Source organism: Pipistrellus kuhlii, unplaced genomic scaffold (genome assembly GCF_014108245.1).
Source record: "Pipistrellus kuhlii isolate mPipKuh1 unplaced genomic scaffold, mPipKuh1.p scaffold_m20_p_15, whole genome shotgun sequence".
Classification (NCBI taxonomy): Eukaryota; Metazoa; Chordata; class Mammalia; order Chiroptera; family Vespertilionidae; genus Pipistrellus; species Pipistrellus kuhlii.
The window spans coordinates 42,972,395-42,988,335 of record NW_023425460.1 but is presented as its reverse complement, the minus strand read 5'-3'; positions in this window follow the sequence as shown (position 1 = coordinate 42,988,335).

The following is a 15,941-nucleotide window of genomic DNA, read 5'->3' as shown; positions in this document are numbered from 1 at the left end:
ATGGAAGGTCAGGGCAGACAGGAGGCTTTGCCGCCCACCAGCATGGCCAGAGCAAGGGTGAAGCATTGACTCTAGTCCCTGGTGGTGTGTGTTTGTTGGAAAGCATGGTAGAGCTTAGAACAAGACGTCCTGCCCATCAGCTCTTAGAGATCCAAGCAAAGCGAACTGGTGGGTGAAATGCCCATTGACCGGGTTTCAAAGCCACCGACTTGGGTTCTGACCTTTAGCTCTTGGTTGCTTTGAATCAGTCCTCCAGTGTGAGGGTGTAGACTGTCACTCTACAGCATTATGGTTAATGAAACCTTGTACAGGTGTCCTCGGCCTTGTTTTACTGGTACCTGGCTCACTGGAACTTTGTGATAGTAGAGAACTTCATGATTTTGCTCACAGCACATTCATCATGCCTCCTAAGTGATAACCACACTTAGCACACGTCTGTTCTGCCATGATCATTAGCCTGCAGTGGGTGTCCATCTTGACCTCTCTACCAGTGATGAAAAACAATGTATGTGTATGTAACTATATACATATATAATATATATACAGATGTGCATATATATGTAGCTTTTCTTTTTTAGACACTGGATACATTGTGGACTTTTAATCAAAACTTCTGATTGATTTTTTTTGCATTGATTATACCGTGCTTTTTACAAAATAAGCCTTTGTGTTTTCTTGCTGTGAAATCAGTTATTTCCCCTAAGGTTTCTTGAAATCCTGCCATTTTATTTCTCTCGCTGTCCCTTTGCAAGTCTTCTGAGAATGCTGATTCTTACCCTCTTTTTGAATAACCGGAGCTGTGCTGTAATGGTATTTACCTTCTGATGACCACACAGAGCTGTGTTTGGTGACTCTATATTTTATTTTTCTCTGCATTTAAGTCACCTGACATTTTTCCTTCAGGTTTTGTTTTTTCCCCCCAAATAGGGAGCTGTTTAGGTCCTCTCTTCTATTAGCATTATTAGCAGTTTTTAGTATATATTTGTTTATTTTCTCAATTGGCCTATTTAGCAATAACCCAAAATTCTAAAACATTTGAATTTCAAAAAACATGATATAGTAGAAACAGCATTACATATATAAAGTGAGAATAAAAGTTTAGTCTCAACTAGTATATGTTCTTTGGTAGGTTATTTTTCTGAACTTAAGTTTCTCCATATTAATATTAAACCCACTCCCACCCACCCCCAGATTGCTAGTGATAGGGCCTCTATATATGGCAATGGGCTTAATTTTCCAGAAGGATATGATTATTCTAAGTGTATTAAGTATGCACCTAAGTGACTAATAATACTAGCATACCTCAAAATACATATAAAGAAAAAAAATGACCTTAACTACAGGGAGAAATAGAGTGATCTACAAGCATAACAGGCATTTTTAAAAAATATATATTTTATTGATTTTACACAGAGAGGAATTGAGAGGGACAGAGAGTTAGAAACGTTGATGAGAGAGAAAACATCGACCAGCTGCCTCTTGCACCCCCCCCACTGGGGATGTGCCCGCAACCAAGGTACATGCCCTTGACTGGAATCGAACCCGGGACCTTTCAGTCCGCAGGCCGACGCTCTATCCACTGAGTCAAACCAGTCCCGGCAACATAACAGGCATTTTTAATACTCCTTCCTCATAATCATGCAGAAGATAAAATTAATGATCATTAAGAGCATAGAGTTTTAACATCAATTAAAAACCCACCATGGTTGAAACTGGTTTGGCTCGATGGATAGAGCATCGGACCCAAAAGGTCCCAGGTTCGATTCCAGTCAAGGGCATGTACCTTGGATGCAGGCACATCCTTAGTAGGGGGTGTGCAAGAGGCAGCTGATGGATGATTCTCATCTATGTTTCTAACTCTCTATCCTTCTCTCTTCCTCTCTGTAAAAAACCAATAAAGTATATTAAAAAAACAAAACAAAAACAACCCACGATGTACATTTGAAACTAATGTAATAGGTCAATTTTACCTTAAAAAAAAAAAATTAGAAACCTAAATGCCCAACAATAGGGATTGATTAATTATAGTGTGCCCCTATAATGGTGGCATTAAGTGGTCTTGTAGAAGATTGCATGATGAACTTATTGGATGACTATTATGAAGGGAATGCACAGAATGGCTTTTCAAAAAGATAGAGAATTGTTATTTGTTTTAAATATATATGACTTTAAAAATCATATGGAAGTATTAACGTGAAAGTAGGAAAATCTTCATTGAAAGAGGAATAAAAGGAACTTGGCTGTGCCAAAACAAAAGAATAATGTTTTTAAAAGAAAAATTAATTTTTTACCCTGGTGCAAAAATAGACAAGCTAATGGAAAATTGTTTTAAAAATAGACCCAAGAGTGCAAATAAAGATGGCTTTTTGAAATAATTGCAGCCATGATGGATTATTCAGTAAAAGGCATTAGTATAACTAGAGAAAATTAAATTGATTTCCTATTGTACCATTCACCAAAGCCAATTAAGTTATAAAAAGCTAGAAGACAGCATAGTTAATATTTCCTTGGGTCTGGAGAAGTTTGCTCCATGTATATACACACACAATGACAAACAGAAATACGCATAAATCAGTCACCTGACCACATGCCGCTGAGTGCTGCCCCCAGCATGTATGTGTATGTATATGTGTACATAGACCTTTTAAAATCATGTCTATGTACTATGCTAATACATGTAAGAAAATAGAAAAAAGACGAGGTTAAACGTTTTAAAATATTTTTGTGTGTGTGTATGGTTAAAAAAACACATCACCTTTTGCTCTTTCTAAAAATTCTTCTTTTAGTGAGAGCCTTATGATTAAAAATGCCTCAGTATTGCTCTAGCCGGTTTGGCTCAGTGGATAGAACATCAGCCTGTGGACTGAAGGGTCTCAGGTTCAATTCCATTCAAGGGCACATGCCTAGGTTGCAGGCTCAGTCCCCAGAAGGGGGGAGGGAGTGTGCAGGAGAGGAAGCTGATCAATGATTCTCATTACTATTTCTCCCTCCCCTTCTTCTTTGAAATCAAATATATACTAGTATATCCCTCATTATTTTTGCAACTCCTGGTTTTATCACTATGATAAAAATAATGTCTGGTTCCAAGGTCAGTTTATTGTCATGGCGATTGTAGCTGGAAAAGCTGCTTCATTTCGGTCTGTGGTTCCAAATGGCTGCTTTCCTGAGAATCAGCTCCTTTTCAATTCCATTCACTAGTCTCAGAAATGTTTTGTTGAAATCATTATAATACATTTCCATCTCTCGCGGCCGGGCCTTGTTCTTGCTCAGCACATGGAGGCGGCATGGTCACGTTGGCAGAGAAGGGGTTCCAGGACCAAGAACTCCCGTGGGGCTCCCACTTCCCAAGTGTAAGTGTGCACTTGGGGGACTTTGAGGAGGCGAGTTTCTGGCTGGACATTTTCACAAAGCTTGAAGCATGGCTCACCTTCTCACAAGGCACATAATGTGAATTTCTTTTAGAAACAGCTACTTAACTGTTAATTGATCATCCTTACCTTGAAACATCAGATAAAATCTGTTCCCCCCCCCCCCCCTTAATACTTTCCAGATTACATATTTTTATTTTTATTTTTTATTTTAAAAATATATTTTATATTTTTTTCACAAAGAGGAAGGAGAGGGATAGAGAGAGAGAAACATCGACCAGCTGCCTCCTGCACATCCCCCATTGGGGATGTGCCCGCAACCAAGGCACATGCCCTTGACCGGAATCGAACCTGGGACCTTTCAGTCCACAGACCGATGCTCTGTCCAACTGAGCCAAACCGGTTTTGGCCAGATCACATATTATTGATAAGCACTTGTCACCACTACCAGAAAGATGGGCAAATTGCAAACATTTGTCTTTTTGTCAATAAAAAGTACATCTTTAACAGTACTAAGAATGTTGGTGTGGAGGTAACCAGCAAACCACTTTCGGGGTTTAAATGTTCCCGTCGCATCACCTCCTGTGAGGAGTGCCTTGTGGGGGACACACCCACGACGGTCTCCTGGCAGATGGACCAGTGTCCCCTCCTCAGTGTGGCTCTCGGGACCCCTCGGGTCTACGTGCTTCCTGACCCTGTGCATGCGTGCGTGCGTGCGTGCGATGGGCCACGCTTCTTTCCTCTTAACATACATCACTCATGTTCTCCTGCACCTCTGTGGGTCTTGTTTGCTCGAGACCACGGGGTTAAGCATCAAGGGGAATTTATTGCCTCACAGCAGTTCCAGGGGTGAAAAATACAGCAGCTCCTTAACCACAGGGGCCCCGGTTTCTCCCAGCTCTCTGCTCTGCCAGTGCATGGGAAGACCAGGCTTCCGGGGCATACGGAGAGGGGTGCTCCGTGCGGGGGTCAGGCCCAGAGACGCCCAAACTAGAACCAGTGTCCTGCCAGCACCTCCAGGAAGCACAGCTGAGGGCTCATCCTTGTATGCGATTTGGAGGGAGGATGCTGTAGGCCAGTGGCCGGCAAACTCATTAGTCAGCAAATATCAACGACGGAAATTCCTTTTGAGAGCCACATTTTTTAAGCTTAAACTTCTAATGACACTTCTTGAACATAGACTCGCCCAGGCCGAGGTATTTTGTGAAAGACCCACACTCAAGTGGCCAAAGAGCCGCATGTGGCTCTCGAGCCGCGGTTTGCCGACCACTGCTGTAGGCCAAGGACAGACATACTCAGGGGAGGCTGACCCCAGTTGCAGGGAAAGCTCGTCCTAGGATCTGCACCGGACTGGGATTTCAGGCTCCTCCATTAATTGGTCAGGCAAGCCACCGAGCCACTCTGACCGTCCGTCTCCTCGTCTGGAACAAACAAAACACGGGCCCACGTTGTCTGCCCAGCCTCTGTGCCCTTCTTCATAGACGTTATTTCGGGGAACTGCTCCTCCCTGTTGGACGCAGTCTTGGGGCGCTGCTGGTGCAATTGTCCCACCTGCCCCACCCATCGATGGGCACAGGACCCACGCCAGCCAGGCTCTGTCCCTGGAGATGAAATTTGGAGCAATCTGAAATCTGGGAAGGACCGGCAGGTGCTGCCCTCCCAGGAGCAGACACACTGGGCCTGGGCCGGGGTTCCTGCTGCGGAGACTGTGCTTCCCTCTGCCGTCCGCCCTGCGCCCGCCGGGGCCTTTCCTTCACCGGGACGCCTGAAGGTCCCGTGCTGCTCGCAGCCCAGGAGCTCTGAGACCCCGAGAGACCCCCTGGGCTCTTTCCTCCTATGACCCCTTCCTCACCAGAGGCTCTTTGTTAGCCCCGGAGAGCGTTTCTGAAACGAGGTAGTGAACCGGGAAGTTCACACATTAAAGAGGTGGAGGCCAGCTGGTTTCTTCTCTGCCCAAAGCCAAGATTCCCAGGATGGAGGGAGCAGGGACGCAGCCCCCCCGAACCCGTCCTTGCTCACCCACTAGCACCGGGAGCCAGGTGTCAGCTCACCCAGCCCCGTCGGGCACGGCTGGGCCTCTGCAGGGCTGTGGGTGTGTGGGCAGCGCTGGCCATACTGTTTAGTGACCCGCAAAGCCCGGCAGCTCCGGGCCGAGCATGTGTAAACGGCTCCGGCCCCGGAGCCGGCAGTGAGGGGGCATTCATGGTCTCCGGGGGCAGCAGGTGTGTGTGTGTGGCCGCTGCAGGAGCTCCCAGGGCCAACCTCACGGCCTGGTCCTCGGCGCTGGCCTCCTGGGCTTCGAGTGGGAGCCCAGGGAGGGGTGGGCAGGCCACCGGCACCGTTCGGGGACTCTGCCCCCCACACACACTGGCTGAAGTGATTGGGGGTGGGCAGGGGCGAGGGTGGCCCTCTCATTACCCGGCGCATGACCCCCTCGCTGCTACAGAAGGCCGTGGAGGGAGAGCCCACGTAGCCAGCCCTCGCTCCGAGCCAACGCTGTGCCCGCCAGGCGCCCCACTCAGGCCTGTGAGGACAGCTCCTCTCATTTTCCACATGAGGTTTGGTCTCCCCGGGGTCTGCACAGCTGGCCGCCTGCATGGGGGCACCATGGGGTCCACTTGGAGGGGTGAGGCCGGTCATCTGTCCTCCATGTGGCTGGACAGACAAGGTGCGGCTGGTGCTGTGTTAGCTCTGCTGGGCTGTGTTCCCGACCTTTGGTCCTGAGGAGCAGGGTTGTTGGGGGCCGCTGTCTGCTGGCCACTGAGGGTGACCTGATCGCCCCGCCGGTGGGGATGGGGACAGGGGACCTCCAGAGCCCGCTGCAGTTGATCTAGATGAACGGGCGTAGACGGGCTTCTTGTTTTCCTCAAATACATGGATTTCTAATGGTTACTGTGGCAACCAGGACTGGCTCCATGCATTGCCCAGGGGAGGGCACGGACACCATAGGGCCTCCCTTCTTGCCCTATCCTTCGCAGTCTGTGAGTTCACGGGGGTGGAGAACGGGGTGCCACGAAGAGGGCTGTCATTCTCAGGCCCCAGGATAGAACAACAGGATCAGAAACTCCTGGGGGGGGGGGGGGTGGAAGCTTGAGGCCAGCAATCTGTTGTCACGAGCCCTCCTGGTGATTCTCGGGCGGGCGAGGGCTTAGAGCCGTGGTCGGCAAACTGCAGCTCACGAGCCACATGCGGCTCTTTGGGCCCCTTTTGAGTGTGGCTCTTCCACAAAATACCACGGCCTGGGTGAGTCTATGTTGAAGAAGTGGCGTTAGAAGAAGTTTAAGCTTAAAAAATGTGGCTCTCAAAAGAGATTTCCATCGTTGTCCTGTTGATATTTGGCTCTGTTGGCCAATGAGTTTGCCGACCGCTGGCTTAGAGCCCAGCTCGCAGGGCCTTCGGAATCGGGTTCGAGCAGCTCCTGCTCTGCCCCGGCCCCACACCACTCCCTCCCCAGCCAGCAGCCTTCGGTGGCCCGGGGCGCCCTGTGGTCTGTGCCCGGACAGGGCCCTCCTCTCCAGACCTGCTCCCCCCCCAGCAGGCCCAGAAACACGTGGTCAGGAAGGGCTGCCCGCCTCCCGGTGGGGCTGCATGAACCTGCCATCGGTGGGGCTGCTTCTCAGACGGTCCAGGAGCGAGCCCCGTGGGGGGGTGGGGGACACGGAGGCAGCTGAAAGGGAGGCATCCGGGGGCGAAGGCTTGCTGTGACTGGTTGTCAGCCCCGGATGACAGCCACCGCCTGAGCCCCACGTCCCCAGGAGAACGACAGGGGAAGAGAGCGGGGAGAGGGGAGCCGCAGAGCAGCTGTGCCGGTGCTCGGGGCCCGGCTGCTGCTGAGCATCACGGTGGAGCCGGAAGGCGGGGCCGAGCCACGGAAATCAGAACCCAGGGTGGCGCTCGGGCGCGGATGGTTTTTAAAAGCTCCTTGGACGATTCTTTCTCCTTCGCCCCCCTCCAGCTTTACGGAGTGTAATCGACATTGAACATGGTGTGATTGAAGGTGTATGAGGTGTTGATTGGAGGTGTGCATACACTGCAAAGAACTACCACAACACGATTGGCTAGCACGGAGTTACCATTTGGTGGCGGTGGTGGTGAGAACATTGAAGACCTAGTCTCTTAGCAACTTTCCAGCGCACAGTGCAGTTTTGTGAACCGCAGTCAGCACCGGGCACACTGAGTCCCAGCCCTCCTTCAGCTTCTAACTGGGAGTCTGTCCCCTTTCACCTGTATTTCTTCCTTCCCCCGCCAGCTCCTGGCACCCACCCATCTACTCTATTGTTAAGAATTTGGCTTTTATAGGCTCCACGTGTGAGATATTACAGAACGTATCTTTCTCTGACTTATTGTCACTTTAGCAGAACGCCCTCCAGGTTCATGTGTCTTGTCACAAAGGATGGGATTTCCTGCCATTTTTTAAATAGCAGAGTAACATTCCACTGTGCTCTCGTTCTCTCTCTCTCTCTCTCTCTCTCTCTCTCTCTCTCTCTCTCTCTCTCACACACACACACACACACACACACACACACACACACCATACTTTATCCATTCTTCCATTGACGGACACTTAGGTTGTTTCCATGTCTTGGCTGCTGTGACTGATGCTGCCGAGAGCATCTCAGAGATGGGAACTCCATGATTCCAATGTGGCCAAGACCGACCGCCACTGCTCCCCTCCCTCTTAAAGGGCGCTGGGAATGCCTTGGAGAGCTGGTGGGGAGCTCAGACCCCGACTCAGTGCGTCTGGAATGGAGCTTTAGGGTTTGCCGCCGAGGAATGCTCACCGATCAATTTGCCAGATGGCCAGTTGGTCTCCATGGCCAACTTGTGGTATGATTTGGTCAATGTAAAGCTTAGTATCCTATTAAGGGAAAGCTCACTTTTGCTTAAGGCATTTCATCCACAGAAAGACAGTACCTGCTTTCACTAGAGAATTTTAGCGCTTATGCTAATTTTTTCCATGTATATTTTCAGTTCGTTTGAATAATTTTATGTTTTACAAAATGATTGTCGGTGAGTGGGCTGCGCTTGGTGTCCGTGAAGAGGTCTCGGCGGTTCTGGGAGAGGAACCTCACAGCTAGGGCTTCGGGTGGGGGAGCATTCTGACCACCCCAGGACCCCCAAATTTATCAGGCTGGGCCTTCATTTATTTCACATTCCAAGCATCTGGTGCTAAACGTGTTTGGAAACTGGGTCTAATTTTATCTAAATGCTGCCTTTGGCAGTTGAGAAACATGAGGCTCAGAGAAGTTAAGCAACTTGTCCGAGGTTGCACAGCCAGGCCGTAGACCAGACAGGTGCTCCAGGCCCTGCCTTGTCAGCACTTGCAGGTAGAACCTGCTCCTCCTCCTGTGACCACAGACTTGCCACAGTGTCAGAAGTGGACAACAGCAGAGCAAGGTCTAACGGAGGTGCTGCTCAGTCCCATCCCAGAGCACGCTGCCCTCCTCTTCTTCACCCACCCGCCCCGGGGAGCAGGCGGGCTGGGTCCAAAGCCCCCTGCCAGCGCTTCCCACCGGAGTTTCCCTCAGCTCTCTGCCCCGTCTGAGGAGGGGGACGGGGGGTCAGTATTCGGACCTGCCGCGCGCAGACAGACTGAGCGTTAAGTGAGATGGTCTGAGGAAAAGGCTCAGGACCATGCCAGGCTCACAGAGTGGTTCATGTCACCCCAGGGTCTTGGGGGAGAGGAGGAAGGGGAGATCCTGGAATCGGTGCTGGGGGGTTGGGGGAAGAGGATGGGGACTACTGTCCAGAGGACTGAGGGACCTGCTGGAGGGGCAGCAAGGTGCTGCCTCATGGTTGTCCAGGCCGGCCCTGCCCTCCCTCTAGGAGACCCCACCTGGAGGGTCCCCCACTCCCCAGCTGGGCCAGGCACAGACACCCAGGCTTTGAGAGCACGTGGGCAGGGCAGGGCGCTCAGTGGTCCTGCCCAGCGCCAGGCAGGTTTTTTTTCCCCAGGCAGATTGTTGTCAGCAGCACTAGCAAAGGGAGGGGGGGTCTCATGCCTTTTAATTAGACGTGGGGCTTTTCTATTTCCTATTTCCGATAATCCTGTGCCCGGCAGGGGGTGGGGGTGCGGGAGCTGCCGGCAGCCAGCCTGGGTGGCGGCATCACGCTTTCCCAGCCCTAATTTGAAAAATCGAGCTGTAAAAGTCAGCCCTCGGCTGACTCAGAGCCATTATCCCTAATCATGCTGAGGATGCATTAGCCTCTGCCTACCAGTTCCCGGGGCGGCGCTCGCTCGGAGCTGGATCCCACTGGGGGCGGGGAGCTCCCAGCCCTGGTCCCTGGCAGGTGCCCTGTGCCAGGGGCTTGCCCTGGCCGGGAGGAGGCGCCTTCGCCGCTCTGCCCACGGAGCTGCCGTGGACGTGGCTCTGCGCCCGGCTGCATCCTGGCCATCTCTGGTCTCATCGCAGCTCGGGTCCCTGCTCCCAGCCGCAGGGGAGCCTGGCTCTGACACACTGGAAGCTGCAGGAGCTGGAAGGGGCATTAAAAATGATGAGGGAGCCCTGACCTGTTTGGCTCAGTGGGTAGAGCGTCGGCCTGTGGACTGAAGGGTCCCAGGTTCGATTCCGGTCAAGGGCATGTACCTTGGTTGCGGGCACATCCCCAGTAGGAGGTGTGCAGGAGGCAGCTGATTGATGTGTCTCTCTCATCGATGTTTCTAACTCTCTCTCCCTCTCCTTTCCTCTCTGTAAAAAAATCAGTAAAATAAATATTTTAATAAATGATGAGGGAGCCCTGACAGAGAAGGACCCCAGAGACGTCCTCGACGCACCGGCAGTGAAAAGGAACTTGTGAATCAGCGTGTGGAGGAGTCTCGGTGTGTCCGGGCTGCCATCACACAGCACCGGGGGCTGGACGGCTCCAGCACAGGACACTTATTGTCTGCACTCGGGAGGCTGGACGGCCAAGACCCGGGAGGCTGCAGGGTCGGTTCAGGTGGGGACCTGCACACAGCTGCTCTCCTGCCGGGTCCTCCCGGGCTTCCTCCCGCCTGGGGGAGGGGCTGGGGGAGGGGCACTTTCTGGAGTCTCTTACAGGAACGCCAGTCCTATCAGAGCACTGGGCCTCATGTGACCCTAACGATGTCTTTAGAGGCCAGTCTTCCAGGACAGCCACACGGGGGCTGGGCCTGCAGCACGCGCCTTTGGGGGGACACAGCACCCCATCCCTGGCACACCCTGCTAGGGTCCTCGGGCTCCGGCCCGCTCCTTTGTTCAGAGGTTGGGTCACTTGGGTGACGTGACACGCCTCTGAGGCCCTCTGTGTCCCCTCCTGTGCTCTGGGGGAGATGGCACCTCCACCTTGCACCTTCTAGAACTGTTAGGAAGAGGAAAAAGGTGACGGGGAGCTGGCGAGAGAGCCCCGTAACCTGTGAGGCCCCCACAAGGGGAGGTCCTGGGAGGGGGCGTTCACAGAAGTCTCAGGGGCGGCATTTGCGCTGACCGTGGTCACCCGGACCAACACCTGGAGGCCAGGGCGACCCTGTCAGTCAGGGAGCAGAACGGGAGGTTGCCATGGTGATGAGGCAGCAAGCGCCCCACTCTGCTCCAGCCGGGAGACTCGGCTGTGGTCGCAGACTTTCCGAATCGTCAGGATGAGATGGAGATTGGACTTGGTCTGCTGGCGAGCGGCTGATTAAGGCGGCCCAGCAGCTCCTGACCTCGGCTGCCCGAGGTGCTGGTGGGATGGCGGGGCTGGGCTTGGGGAGGATAAAGGAGCTGGAGAGAGACGTGGGTGTGTCTGTGCCTGTGTGTGCATGTTCACATGTGTGTGCGCACGCGCACACATGCTACACGCTACGAGTATCTGGTGGGTATAGTAGGTAGAGGCCCGGGATCTTGCCGAACGACAATGCACAGAAGGCCCCACCGCCAAGACTGAGCTGTCCCCCAGTGAGGGCGGTGCTGAGGCTGAAACCCTGGTGTGTGTTGAGCTGATGAATCTTCCTTGTGCAGGGCTGTCCTGTGGGCGGTAGGTCATGCACATGCTCACGCACAGCACACATCTATTTTTTCTTTTTTTAAAAATTTCTTTATTGATTAAGGTATCACATATTTGTCCTCAATCCCCCCATTCCAATCTCCCATCCCCCCAGCTCATGCCCTCACCCTCCTATTGTCCTTGACCACTGGTTAGACTCATATGTGTGCATGTAAGCCCTTTGGTTGATCTCTCCCTTTTATCCCCACCCTCCCTCTGAGGCCCACGGCTCCTTGTCTCTGGGTCTGTTCTTGTTCAGCACACACCTTCTTACCTCTGCGTCGGGAGGTGGGGGGCGTTCCTCAGTGCCAGCCGCTGCCAGCTGGTCACTGCGCCCGTTCAGGCCAGGTCCCAGCTGCCTGCTCCGCGCTCGGAAGGCAGCTTTCAGACGGGAGATGTTTCCACAAGTTCGGCCTCCTCCCTGCCCGTGCCCAGCCTTCCCTGGAGAGAATTCAGCCTTAAATGCTGGTCATTATCCTGGCGACGAGGTTCCTGGGAGAGTGGGTCTAAAATGCTTTATCCGCGTGTGAGCAACTGGGCTCTTCAAGAGAGAAACAAGCTCATCTTATTTGCTCTGAAAGCTTCCCATCTGGAGCCCGATTTCCTGCCCTCCGTTCCCCCTGCCCCTCAGGCCTCCCACCTGGACAGCTGTGCCTTCCACTCCAGGGAGGGACACAGGCCGCTGTCTCGGCTCAGGGTCCTTAACCTCTCCCAGGGCTATTTGTCCATGAGCCCGCGCTCTCCCGGGCATCCTCATGGGCCCTTCGCCGGCACAGGTCCCAGCCAGGCGGCCTGAGGACTCACATCCGTGGAGCTGTGATTATCCATGGTAATCAGACAATTATTCCAGCAGCGCCCGCATCACGGCAACACATCCTCAGCGTGGTCACGGCCTTAATTCCCATCGAGGTGAGACAGCACGGAAGATCTGAGAGGCCATGGCTGTTAGGTGACTGGCTGGTCCTCAGAGGGAACACGCAGGCCGAGCCTTGCCTCTGGTTCTGGGGACATGGGGGATAGTGTGTGGGGAGTGCATGGGCTTTGGAGCCCAAAGCGTGGAGCTGGCATCCCGGTTCTGTCCTCAGTGAGTAGCCCTGGGAGAATGGCCAAAGCTATCCCGGCCTCAGTTTTCTCATCTGTGAAGCGGGTTTGACTATAACAGGACGTTACTATAGGACGTTGGCTGTTGATTGGCTGCTCCACGTCTCCTCTCCCTCCTTTGGTAACAGCTCCTCCATTTCCTTTTGGGGAATTACCTCCCCCTCCAACCCACCACCAGGTGCAGTATCAGAAGGACATAAAGCAAGGTGTCCAGCCCGCCCCTGGCTTGAGTGATCATGTGACCAAATTGAGCCAATCACAGTGAGCCCAGGTGGGGGCACTCTTGGAATGACAGGTGCTCCTCCTTCTGGCAGCCAAGCCCTGACAAGACTCCGGAGAGAGAAAACGCTGTCTGGGTTCCAGATCCTCAGGTGACCCCCATTTCTCCTGCCTTCTCGTCACTGCCAGGAGCTAACCCATCTCCTTCCAGTAGGTTCCGTGTTGCTTCCCTTCTCCAGAGTTAGTTGCTCTTGCTTGTAACCAAAGAACCCTGGATTAGGAGAAGAGGGCGAGTCAGGTGGCATAGGTAAGCGCCCGTCCCAGGGCCTGGTACCCAGTGTACTCAGCCAGCGGGGCTCTCTCCCAGTCCCTGCCCCGAGAGGAAGCGGAGGAGACAGCCCTAAACAAGTGGCCAACATGTGGGGAGCACCCGAGGGCCGAGGCTGTCTGCTCCCAGGCCTGTCCAGTCCCTGCCTCAGAGCCTTCACTCACTCTCCTGACTCCTCAGGGTGAGGGGGGAGCTCAGGGGAGGGGCTGCGGAGGACCAGGGATCTAAGATGTCTCCCTCCCTCCTGCCAGCCCATGTCCCCCAGGCTGCTGAGCCTGCCTGTTCCTCCCCCACCCCCTCCCCGACCCAGCACGGGGAGAGGCCCCCAGACGCAGAAGTTGTGATGATTTCAGATTTCACCTCCATGTTCGGACATGGGCTGCCTGGAGCCCCAGCCATTTGCCCAAACCTCAGGAGATTGCTACCCGAGGCTTCCAAGAGCAGCATTAGCATCTGCCTCGAAATGCAGTGATCTGGGTCTGAGCGAGCTGATAAAGTGCCCCCTCCTCGCCCCCTCAGAGGGCCTCTTCAGCCCAGCAGCAGCTGCTTCCCCTGCAGCCGATTGGAATCACATCTGGGAAGGTCTGAACCAAACGGGCCATTTCTTGTTGCACAAATGGATGCTGAGTGCGGAGATCAGCGGCGCTGCTGGAGAGGGAGTGGAAAAAACCAACACCCAACCCGGAATGTCTTTGACTTTAAAATGATCTGGCCTTCTGCAGGGACATACATAAGTTTTTTTCTTCTTTTTTTAGAGGCAGAGGGAGCTTATGAATTATTTAACCTAGACCTCAAGATGACTAACTGCCCGAGGTGCAGAGGTCTCTCCTAACGGTGACAAAGCCCAGTTCCTCAGAAGTCGTAACAATCCTAAATGTCTATGTCCTAATACCGTTTCCCCGAAAATAAGACAGTGTCTTATATTTTTTCTCCCAAAGTTGCGCTAGGTCTTATTTTCAGGGGATGTCTTATTTTCGGGGAAACACGGGTAGCAGAGCTCAAAACAGGAGATGCAGGCCTGGCAGGATTGAAGGGAAATCAGACAAATGTACGACCATAAGAAGAGATGTTATTACCCTCGGGAACCGATAGAGCGGGTGGACAAAGGGTTCAGAAGATCTGAACAAACCTACAAGCCACCTTGGCCCAGATGACCTTTATTGACGCCTCCACCCAACAGCAGAACCACATTTCTCTCCCCTGTAAGGGGAGCATTCGCCAAGGTGGACTGTAGGCTGGATCATCAAACAAGTCTTCATATATCTCAAACGGTTAAAACCATATAAAGAATGCCCCCTCATCAAAGTAGAATTATACTTGAAATATAAACACACAGAAGATACCTAGAAAAATCTCAAAATTAACAGTCTGGAAATGAACAGACTTTTAAAAATCCTCTGGGCAAAGCAAAAGTCCTGAGGGGAGTCAGAAAGCCCTGCAAATCGAAGGGGCAGTCATGTTCCCGTCCACTCTCAGTAGACGGGACCGACCGCCCCGGCTTGCCCAGGGCTGTTCCAGTCTCATTGCTGTGAGCCCTGGGTCCGAGAAACTCCTCAGTCCGGGGCCAACCAGGAGAGCTGGTCCTGCCATGAAATATCTGGGTTCAGACTGTGTGTTATGTGGTCATCTCAAGTGTAGGGCTTCTGTCTGTCTCTCCTTTTCCCAGCTATCTTGAGGTATAATTGACAAATATAAAGACTATATGTTTAAGGTATATGAATTGGTGCTTTTGTATATATGCATTGGTATATGTGTGCACTGTGAAATAACCACCGTAATCAACTAATTGGTATACCATATGTAGCTGACAGTTTCAGGTCTTAAGTTTAAGTCTTCCACTCATTTTTAGTGCTTATTGCAGATGGTGTGAGTGAGCGGAGGGTCCAATTTCACTCTGTTGTGTGTGGATGTCTTGTTATTGAAGAGACTGGCTTTTCCCCATGGTATATTCGGAGACCCCTTGTTGGAGATCAGTGACTGTCAGTGCTTGGATTTATTTTCTGCTGTCTTATCTTTTTCCTTTTTCTCTTCTAAGGCGTATGAAAATATTTGTTTAAATGACACCGGGTGTGCTACGTGATCCTGGGTACTGTGTACTTAGTTCTGGGTACTGTGTACTTAGTTCTGGGTGCTCTGCACTTGGTTCTGGGGGCTCTGTACCTTGGGGCTCTGTGGTGTTTCTCTGGGGAGAGGCTCCGGTTTCTCTCTTCGGATAGTTGGCGCTCAAGCGATGCTTCAGTGCCGATTGTCCCAATTATGCCCCAATTAATTGATTACCTGTCTAGACTCAGTGGGACAAAGGCAGGTGACCAGGAGTCAGCAATAATGGCCTGTCTCCTGGTACTTCAATGTCTGGACAGCTGAGCCGAACCGGAACACAGGACACACAGACAGAATGAGTGTGCAGTCACACAGGGTTTATTTACCGATTCCTAGTGGGTCCCAGGCTCCGGCAAAGGCCACCCGGATGCACACCAAAGGACAGGCGATGATGAAAACAGAGACAGGCAGGCGGCCACAGGTGGTTCAGGCTCACACAGCAGAGCAGTCAGGGGCTTGTCTCAGAGCGCCGTGGAGTCCTCCTCTCATTGGGCAGGAGACCTCAGCTGGAGCTGATCCCGGGTTATATAGGCCGAAGTAAACAACTTGTGTCCTTACGAGTATGGGCCAGACCATGTGCCTTATGCTGGGAGCAGGGCGTTTACACTTTAAGGGCTCAGAGCTTTTACATCAAGATAGTGGGGTGTTCATCAATTTTGGAAGTCTCAGCATATTGGGGGTTTCCATACAGCAAACATTTCACACAATCATTTTCTCATACCTTAGAGGGGTTATGTTATTATAACACAGGTGTTAACTATACCTACACACTTTGAAATCAGTTCCAGAAAGCTGAGCCAAGGGTTAAAACCGCCAAGGAGATGGAAGTCGGTGAACCACGA